The sequence below is a fragment of the Phyllostomus hastatus genome, unplaced genomic scaffold (assembly GCF_019186645.2).
Source record: "Phyllostomus hastatus isolate PE091 unplaced genomic scaffold, TTU_PhHast_1.1 phas_contig_80, whole genome shotgun sequence".
In the NCBI taxonomy this organism is placed as follows: Eukaryota; Metazoa; Chordata; class Mammalia; order Chiroptera; family Phyllostomidae; genus Phyllostomus; species Phyllostomus hastatus.
Window position 1 is genome coordinate 1,369,957 of NW_025333960.1, and position 11,035 is coordinate 1,380,991.

Below are 11,035 nucleotides of genomic sequence, written 5' to 3' on the forward strand. Positions count from 1 at the left end.
GACCCAAGGTTAAAGATAAGGAGAAATCTTAAAAGCAGAAAGAGAAAAGAAGACAGTTACCTACAAAGAAGTTCCCATTAGACTATCAGCTGATTTCACAAAAGAAATCTTGCAGGTAAGAAGGAGCTGGAAAGAAGTATTTAAAGTTATGAAAGGCAAGGACCAGCATCCAAGATTACTGTATCCAGCAAAGCAGTCACTTAGAATGGAAGGGCAGATAAAGCGCTTCCCAGATAAGGTCAAATTAAAGGAGTTCATCATCATCAAGCCCTTATTATATGCAATGTTTAAGGGACTTATCTAAGAAAAAGAAGATGATCAAAAACTATGAGCAGTAAAATGACAAACAGTTATCAACAACTGAACCTAAAAAAAAATACCCCACAAAAACAAACTAAGCAAACAACTAGAACAGGAACAGAATCACAAAATGGAGATCACATGAAGGGTTATCAGCATGGAGGGGGAGGAAGGAGAATGGGAGAAAGGTACAAAGAATAAGAGGCATAAATGTTAGGTACAAATAGGGGAAGGTTAAGAATAGTATAGGAAATGGAGAAGCCAAATAACTTATATGTACACCCGAAGGACACGAACTAAGGCATGGGGTGTGTGTGGGGGGGAGGGGGGGTGCTAGTAGGCGGGGGTGTACAAGATGGAGGGGAATAATGGGGAGGAAAATGGGACAATTGTAATAGCACATTTGATCAAATATATCTAAAAAATTCCATTCTTTTTCTTATTAATTAAAAAAGCACATAAAGATGAAAAGAACAAAATCTTTATTCTCACTACCCAGAGTAAACATTGTTAACAGATTGCTTAGAGACAAGTCTTGGTGCTTAAATGTATTTAAGGGCTCCCTGTATTAATTTTTTTCACTTCTCTCAGTCCATCAGGATTCTCTCAATTGTACATGACAAAAATAAAAAAGCCAAAACAACAACAAAAACAACAGAAAACAACAAAAAACTACAACAGTTTGAATAGGTTTTATGAAAAAATACTGGAATTATTTACCTCACGTAGATCTAAACAAAGATTGATCCAAGTAAGTGCTTAGAATATGTCAGACCCAATTTCTATCCATCTATTTTCTACTGTCTTTTGAATATCGCATCCCTCCTCAGAGTGACACTCTAAAGTCCCAGTCTTCATAGTTTAAAATCTAGCAGGAGAGATTCCTACAGTCCTTATAAAAAATCCTTCCCACAGTCCTTACAAAAATCCTGGGATTGAGTTTAATCAAACTGACTTGGGCCAAGTGTTCACCCTGAACCATCACTGTGACCATACAGTACAAAATAAACTGACTGGCTATTAGTTTTATCCAAATCACATTTATTGAGAATGTCCGATGGAAAGTTCTATCTATCATGGAAAATCAGGATGCTATTTCCAGAAGAAGGAAGAGTAGATGCTGGGTGTGTAAAGAACAATGCACCATCTTCCCTCCATCCCACTCACTGCTGCCACCTGTCTGCTGCTTGCCACTGTGGAAAGAGCATTGGATATAGAGTCCAACAGATTCACATTCTCCATTCTCTTTCCATTGTAGCTCAAATATTTAATAGTCATGTAATTTATGTAAAAATCTCTGAGTCTGAGAACTTTCAGTCAAGAATGAGGTGAGTGTAAACATGCTTCACCTCCTTGCACAACTACAGAAAAAATTACAACTAGATCTTGAAACAACACCCAGAACCATCAGAAAACTGGGCTGGATAGAAGTCTGACAACCAAGGGTTTAAAGAAGCCACATTTTGTCCAAATGGGTAGGAGGGTCAGAGATGTGGAGATGGGCGGAGAGGCATGGAGACATGGTGTGGCATGGATAGGCAGTGAAACAGCTGGTCCCGCATTCATGTGTGGTGGATAACAATTGGGAGGGATACCTTGGGGGTGAGGGATTCCAACTCCAGGTCAGACCACAAAGCCCAGGGTTCCAGTGGCAGGAAGATAAATCCCCATAACTTCTGGCTGTGAAAACCAATGGGGGTTGGGGCAGCAGAAGAAACTGCCAGGTTTTCAGGAGACTCTGCTTAAAGAGTCTGCAGGGACTTAGAACTTATGCAGACCTACCCGCTCTAGGATTCAGCACCAGGGCAACAGCTGGAAGGGCACCAGTCACATACAGGGAATACCACATTTTGCTGTGTATAATATGCTCCTGTGCACAATGTGCACCTATGTTTTGTGCACATTATACATGGGATCTTTATACCCGTTATTGTACCCATTATGGAATTATACCCAGGGATAGTGTGCATGCTCATTTTTCCCTAAAATATTTGGGCAACACCCCCCACCTCGTGCATTATACATGGCAAAATATGGTAAGTGAAATGACTGGAAGCAGGGCAAGTGCCAGGCAAACCTCTGGAAGCTAGGCAGAGGCACTGTCCTCTCTGTGCCCTCCCCCAACACAGAGCCACAAAATGGTGAAGCAGGTTGTCTGGTCCTGGTGATTACCTGAGGCTCCACCCCAAATAATTTACAGGTGCCTTTTTTACAATAAGCTACACTACTAAGATAGGGACTCAAAGTATCTCTACCTAAAACACAGAAACAAACAGGAAGCCTGTCAAATTGAGGAAACAAAGAAATATGGCCCAAATGAAAGAACAGAACAAACCCCCAGAAAAAGAACTAAACAAAATGGAGATAACCAACCTATCAGATGCAGAGTACAAAACACTGGTTATTTGGATGCTTGAAGAACTCATTGAGTACAGCAACAACATAAAAAAGACCAAGGAAGAAATGAAGATTATATTAAGTGAAATAAAGAAAAATCTACAGGGAACCAACAGTGGAGTGGATGAAGCTGGGGTTCAAATCAATGATTTGGAATATAAGGAAGAAATAAGCATTCACTGGAACAAGAAGAAAAAAAAACATGAGTATAGTATAAGGAACTTCTAGAATATCTCTAAATGTACCAACATACAAATTATAGGGGTGCCAGAAGGAGAAGAGGAAGAGCAAGAAATTGAAAACTTATTTGAAAAAATAATGAAATAAAATTTTCCTACCTTGATGAAGAAATAGATATTCAAGTCCAGGAAACACAGAGTCCCAAACAAGTTGGACTCAAAGAGCCCCAAACAAAGACACATCATAATTAAGATGCCAAAGTTTAAGAAAAAGAATCTTAAAAGCAGCAAGAGAAAAGCAGAGAGTTACCTACAAAGGAGTTCCCATAAGACTGTCAGCTGATTTCTCAAAAGAAACCTTATAGGCAAGAAGGGACTGGAAAGAAGTATTCAAAGAGATGAAAAGAAAGGACCTACATCCAAGATTACTCTACCCAGCAAAGCTATCATTCAGAATGGAAGGGCAGATAAAGTGCTTCCCAGATAAGGTCAAGTTAAACGAGTTTGTCATTACCAAGTCATTATTTTATGAAATGTTAAAGAGACTTACTTAAGAAAAAGAAGATAAAAACTATGAACATTAAAATGGCAACAAATTCACAACTATTAACAACTGAATCAAAAAACAAATTAAGCAAACAACCAGAACAGGAATAGAATTGTAGATATGGAGTAATCTATTAATTTGGAGTAGATTTTGGAGGGTTATCAGCTGGGAGGGGGAAGGGGAGAATGGGGGGAAAAGTGCAGGGATTAAGAAGCGTAATTGATAGTTACAAAATAGACAGGGGGATGTTAAAAATAATATAAGAAGTGGATAAGCCAAAAGAACTTATATGCACAACCTATGGACATGAACTAAAGTGGGGAGATTGCTGGAGGGGAGTGTGTCTGTTGAGTGGGGCAAAGGGAAAAAATTCGGATGATTGTAATAGCATAATCAATAAAATATATTTAAAAAAATATCTGAATCTTAGTTTCTTAATCTGTCAAGGAGAGGTGATAATATGGAGTTGTGGTGAAGATTAAGTGAAATAATGCAGATGAAAACACCTGGAAAAATTCCTGGCCTGGAAAGTGTAATGTTTGCTAATTTCCTTTATGTTATTAAACCAAGCCTTTTTGAAACATCCAAAGGCAAATTTGCCTTTCTTTCAAGAAAAAGTTACAATAATAATAATAATAATAATAATAATAATAATAATAATAATTACACTAGCTATCATTTATTAAGTGTTTGCTGTGTGTCATGTGTGTTGTTAGGTTGGACTGTCTGGTATGGCTGGCTATTCAGACTGTGCTGCTGCACAGCTCCACTCTAAGGGATCTTAGAATGATCTAAGGGATCACACAGAATCTAATGAGGATGTTGCCACCTAGGGGTGGCAGTGCAGCAGTCTTGTTTGACATGTACTAATTAAGTCCTCACATGGACACTATGATGAAAGTACTATTAATCTCATTTAACAAATAACTTTGTAACTTAGGTTAAGGAATTTATCCAAGGTTATTTAAGCATCAAATGATGAACAAATGAAAACCACACACATCAGGGACACTTAACTGTGGTGTTTTAAAAATAACTGATCTTGCCCTAGCTGGTGTAGCTCAGTGGATTGAGCGTGGGCCTGTGAACCAAAGGGTCACAGTTTGATCCCAGTTTAGGGCACATGGCTAGGTTGCAGTCTGGGTGCCCAGCAGAGGGATCATGAGAGGCAACCACACATTGATGTTTCTCTCCTTCCCTTCCCCTCTAAACATAAATAAAATCTTTTTAAAAAAAGTATCCCTTCCTCAAACCCCCCCCCCAAAAACCTGATCTCAAGATACAGAATTACTATAGCCCTCCTCTGAGGGTGGGGGCATAGAATCCTGGAGCTGAGAATACCGTCAGCTCTCTCATTTACTATCCTTAGAATCTAGGAAAGGGACAAAAACATAATCAGTCTGGAGTATCTTCTACCTCTTCCAAATAATTTGAAGCAAATACAACATCAGATTTCAAATCTTGGAACCATGTGATTTATTCATTTACTTGATAGATAAGGTCTGAACGTGATAGCAGAAGTTTCTTCTAGGGTTCTGTCAAGGTCAGATGGGGGCTGTTTCTTGGATTTTTCATGTGAAAATAAGCATAATTCTGGAAGGGAATTTAAGAACTTCTACTCCAACTACCTTGGTCTCACATTGAGTTAGTTGTCTTCTGTCTTTTGCTGTAGGATATTTTGATTATGTTGCAATGCCTCTCTAAAGGACACAAGAGCCCCAACAAAGTTGTTTTCTTCAAAATAATTAACTTCAGATACTTTAAAGAAAATATTTTATAATTCACAAATAAACCAACTTTTCCATTTGATAGGCTTTCATGACAGATTTTGCCCAAATTTGCAGTAGCTATCTGTGGTCTTCAACACTGATAGGTGGAAAAGCATCCACTGTGACTATGTCAGATTCAGGCCAGTAGGCTGTGCATGGTACTCAACATTATTCTTATAAAATACTCATTGTGACTCCTCACTTGTTCAGCTCACTTAGTGGCAACTACAGCTATCAAGAGTACAACTGAGGTTAGTAAGTCACAGGAGACCACAAGGTTACCATGATAACTGCCTTAGTGTTAACTCTTGAAAGAATAATTTCAGAACCCATTTGCTTTTATAGATGTACAGTTGTGTGTATGTATTGCTTGTTTTGTGAGATTTCTGAATTCAAATACAATAAAATTCACCAATTTAACCATACAATTCAGAGGCTTTTAGTATATTCACATGTCAGTCAAAACATTATGACTAACTTTAGAACATTTTCATCATCCCAAATAGAAACCCCCTATCATTAGCTGTCAATCTACTCTCACCCCTGACCAACTTCCAGCTACTGGAAACCATTAATTCTGTCTCTATGGCTTTGCATTTTATGGATATTTCATATAAATGGAATTATATAATATCTGGTCTTTTGTTACTGGCTTATTTCACTTAGCATAGTCTCTTCAAGGTTCGTCCATGGTGTAGCATGTTCCAGACTTTCCATCCTTTTTATAGCTGAATCTTCTGTTGCATTAAATATTTAGCAGTGTGTTTTACTTGCCTTTGTGTGAGTTGGTGGACATTGGGTTGATCCTACTTTGTCACCACTATGAATAATCCTGCTTTGAATATTCATGTATATATTTTGTGTGAATATTTGTTTTCAGTTTTCTTGGATATGTATACATAAGTGTGGCATTGCCAAGTCACATGATGTCTCTATGTTTAACATTTGAGGAACTGCCAAGTTCTGTTCCAAATCATTTGCACCATTTAACATTCCTAGCAACAATGTACAGTAGTTTCAACTTCTCCATATCCTCACTAATACTTATTATTTTCTGTTTTTTTTATTATAATCATCTTAGTGGGTACAAACTGGTATTTTACCTGGTTTTGATGTTCATTTCTCTGATGGCCGCTGATTAAGCACCTTTAATAATATTGAGGATTTTATTTCTTTTCTTTTAAAATTAATGACAGAAATTCATTACAATAATACTGTTAGCATAGCATAATAAAGGCCACATATGAGAGACCTACAGCCAACATCATACTCAATGGGCAAAAACTAAAATCTTTTCCACCAAGATCAGGAACAAGACAAGGATGTCCACTTTCACCACTTCTATTCAATATAGTACTGGAAGTTTTAGCCACAGTGATAAGACAAGAAAAAGAAATAAAAGACATCCAAATCGGAAAGGAGGAAACAAAACTGTCACTGCAGATGACATGATAGTGTCCATAGAAAATCCTATAGACTCGGCCAAAAAACTGCTTGACCTAATAAATGAATTTGGCAAAACAGCAGGATACAAAGTCAATATCCAGAAATCAAAGGCATTTCTGTACACCAACAATGAAATAGGCAGAAGCAGAAATCAAGAAAAAAAAATCCCATTTGATATAGCCAAAAAAAAAAATACCTAGGACTAAACCTAACCAAAGAGGTAAAAGACCTGTATTCAGAAAACTACATAACACTGAAGAAAGAAATCAAGGGAGGATTTTCTTTTTAATGCTTATTGTTTATTTTATTTGAAGAATCTCTATTCAAATTCTTTGCCCATTTTTATTTATTTATTTATTTATTTATTATTAATTAATTTATTTATTTTAGACCGAGAGGTGAAGGGATGGAGGAAGAGAAGGAGAGAAACATCAACATGCAAGAGAAACATTGGTTGGTTCCCTCTCACACTTCCAGGAGTGCAACTCAGACATGGGCGTTGAAGGAAAAGACCTTCTGGTTCACAGGCCAGTGCTCAGTCCATGGAGACACAGCAGCCAGGGCAAATTCTTGCCCATTTTAAGTTATCTTTTTATTGTTGAATTGCAAGAGCTTTTAAAAAACATATTCTGTATACAAGTTCCTTAAAAAATATATATAATTTATAAATATTTTCTCACCTGAGGGTTGTCTTTTCTACTTTCTTGATGGTGACCTTTGAAGCACAAAAGTTTTTTAAGTTTGAAGAAATCCAATTCATCCATTTTTCTTTTGTTGTATGTGCTTTAGTTGTCATAAAAAATTCATGCCTAATCTAAGGTTAAGAATTATATACAGTTTGTTCTAAGAGTTGTATGGATTTAGCTCTTATATCCATTTTGTGTTAATTTTCATATATGATGTGAGGTGGTGGTACAACTTCATTCATTTTTTCTTTTCTAAAAATTTATTGTTGTTCAATTATAGTCCCACTTTTTTCTCTGTTGCTCTCCCCTGCCCTGCCCCACTACCCTGTTCCCAGTCAATCCCCACCCATGGGTTGGTGCCCATGGGACCCTCTATAACAGGGTCCTTGTTATGTCCCTTCCCCCTCTCCTCTGGTCACTGTCAGTTTGTTCTTTATTTCCATGTCTCTCATTCCATTTTGCTCCTTTGTTTGTTTTGTTGATTAGGTTCCCCTTACAGATGAGATCATATGGTATTTCTCTGTCACTGACTGTCACTGACTGGTTTCAGTTAGCATAGTACTCTCCAATTCCATCCATGCTCTCGCAAAAAGTAGGAGTTCCCTCTTTCTGCTGCACAGTATTCCATTGTGTAAATGTACCACAGTTTTTTGATCCACTCATTTACTGATGGGCACTTAGGCTGTTTCCAGCACTTGGCTATTATAAATAATGCTGCTACAAACATGGGTTATATGGGTTCTTTTGGACTGGTGTTTTAGGATTTTTAGAGTATAATTCCATCAGTGGAATCAATGGATCAAAAGGCAGTTCCAGATTGAGGGTGAGAGGTGAGAATGGGTGGATGGGGGGAAGTGGCGGGGGGATGGAGACAACTGTACTCAAATAGAAATAAAAAAGAAATAAAAAATAAATTTTAAAAAGACAGTTCCTATTTTAGTTTTTTTGAGGAAATTCCATAATGTTTTTTTTTCATTTATTTATTTTTTCTATTTTAATCATTGTTCAAATACAGTTTTCTCCTTTTTACTCCCAATCCAGTCCCCGCTCCCACCCTCCCCACTTCCCTCCCATTACCACCCTCCCCTTAGTCTATGACCATGTGTCCTTTAAGTTTGTTCCTGTGAACCCTTCCCACTGACCCCTTAAATTCCCTCTTCTCTCCCCGCCGGTCACCATCAGCCTGTCCTCTATTTCAGTGTCTTTGGTTATATTTTGCTTGTTTCTTTGTTTTGTCATTTAGGTTCCTGTTAAAGGTGAGATCATATGGTATTTGTCTTTCAATGCCTGGCTTGTTTCGCTTAGCATAATGTTTTCCAGCTCCATCCATGCTGTTGCAAAGGGTAGAAACTCCTTCTTTCTTTCTGCTGCATAGAATTCCATTGTGTAAATGTACCATAGTTTTTGGATCCATTCATTTACTGATGGGCATCTTGGTTGCTTCCAGCATCTAGCTATTGTAAACTGTGCTGCTATGAACATTGGGATGCATAGGTTCTTTTGAATTGGTGTTTTAGTATTCTTAGGATAGAGTCCCAGCAGTGGAACTGCAGGGTCAAAAGGCAGATCCATTTTTAGTTTTCTGAGGAAGTTCCATACTGCTTTCCATAGTGGTTGTACCAGTCTGCAGTCCCACCAGCAGTGCACTAGGGTCTCCCTTTTCTCCACAACCTCTCCAACACTTGTTGTTTGTTGCTTTGTTTATGATGGCCATTCTGTCTGGTGTGAAGTGGTATCTCATTGTGGTTTTAATTTGCATCTCTCTGATAGCTAGCGATATTGAACATTGTTTCATGTGTCTTTGGATTTTCTGTATGTCCTCCTTGGAGAAGTGTCTGTTCAAGTCCTTTGCCCACTTTTTAATTGGATTCCTTGTCTTCTTGGAGTGCAGTCTTGTAAGTTCTCTATATATTTTGGAGATTAAACCCTTGTCTGAGGTGTCATTGGCAAATATGTTTTCCCATACAGTTGGTTCTCTTTTAATTTTGGTACTGTTTTCTTTAGCTGTGCAGAAGCTTTTAATTTTGATGAGGTCCCATTTGTTTATTCTTTCCTTTATGTCCCTTGCTCTAGGGGACACATCAGTAAAAAAGTTTCTTCGTGAAATATCTGAGATTTTCCTACCTACGTTCTCCTCTAGGACTTTAATGGTGTCACATTTTATATTTAAGTCTTTTATCCACCTTGAATTTATTTTTGTATGTGGTGTAAGTTGGTGCTCAAGTTTCATTTTTTTGCATGTGGCTGTCCAGTTCTCCCAACACCATTTGTTGAAGAGGCTATTTTTACTCCATTTTAGGTTGCTGCCTCCTTTGTCAAATATTAATTGACCATAGAGACTTGGGCTTATTTCTGGGCTCTCTGTTCTGTTCCATTGGTCTATGTGCCTGTTTTTATGCCAGTACCAGGCTGTTTTGATTACAGTGGCCTTTTAGTATAGTTTAGTGTCGGGTATTGTGATCCCTCCTACTTTACTCTTCTTTCTCAAAATTGCAGCAGCTATTCGGGGTCGTTTATAATTCCATATAAATTTTTGGAGTGTTTGTTCTATGTCTGTGAAATATGCCATTGGTACTTTAATAGGAATTGCATTGAATGTGTAAATTGCTTTGGGTAGTATGGACATTTTGATGATATTAATTCTTCCAATCCATGAACACGGTATATGTTTCCATTTGTTTGTGTCTTCCTTGATTTCTTTCTTCAGTGTTGTGCAGTTTTCTGAATACAGGTCTTTTACCTCTTTGGTTAGGTTTATTCCTAGATATTTTATTTTTCTTTTTGCTATTTCAAATGGGATTTTTTTCCTTGATCTCTGCTTCTGCTGTTTCATTGTTGGTGTATAGAAATGCCTTTGATTTCTGGATATTGACTTTGTATCCCGCTGTTTTTGCCAAATTCATTTATTAGGTCAAGCAGTTTTTTGGTAGAGTCTATAGGATTTTCTATGTATACTATCATGTCATCTGCAAACAGTGACAGTTTTGTTTCCTCCTTTCCGATCTGAATGCCTTTTATTTCTTTTTCCTGTCTGATTGCTGTGGCTAAAACTTCCCGTACTATATTGAATAGAAGTGGTGAAAGTGGACAGCCTTGTCTTGTTCCTGATCTTAATGGAAAAGGTTTTAATTTTTGTCCATTGAGAATTATGTTGGCTGAAGGTCTCTCATATATGGCCTTTATTATGTTGAGGAATGCTCCCTCTATTCCCACTTTGCTGCGTGTTTTTATCATGAATGGGTGCTGTACCTTATCAAATGCTTTTTTCTGCATCAATTGATATGATCATGTGGTTTTTTGTCTTTGCTTTTGTTTATGTGATGTATTACATTTACTGACTTGCAAATGTTGTACCATCCTTGCATCCCTGGAATGAATCCCACTTGGTCATGGTGTATGATCTTTTTAATGTATTGTTGGATGCGGTTTGCCAGTATTTTGTTGAGGATTTTAGCGTCAATGTTCATCAGTGATATTGGCCTGAAGTTTTCTTTCTTTGTTGTGTCTTTATTTGGTTTTGGAATTAGGATGATGTTGGTCTCATAAAAAGAGTTTGGGAGACTCCCATCTTTTTGGATTTTTTGGAATAGTCTGTGAAGGATGGGGGGTTAGCTCTTCCTTAAATGCTTTGTAGAATTCTCCTGTGAAACCATCAGGTCCCGGGCTTTTGTGTGTTGGGAGTTTTTTGATTACTGCTTCAATTTCTTTTGT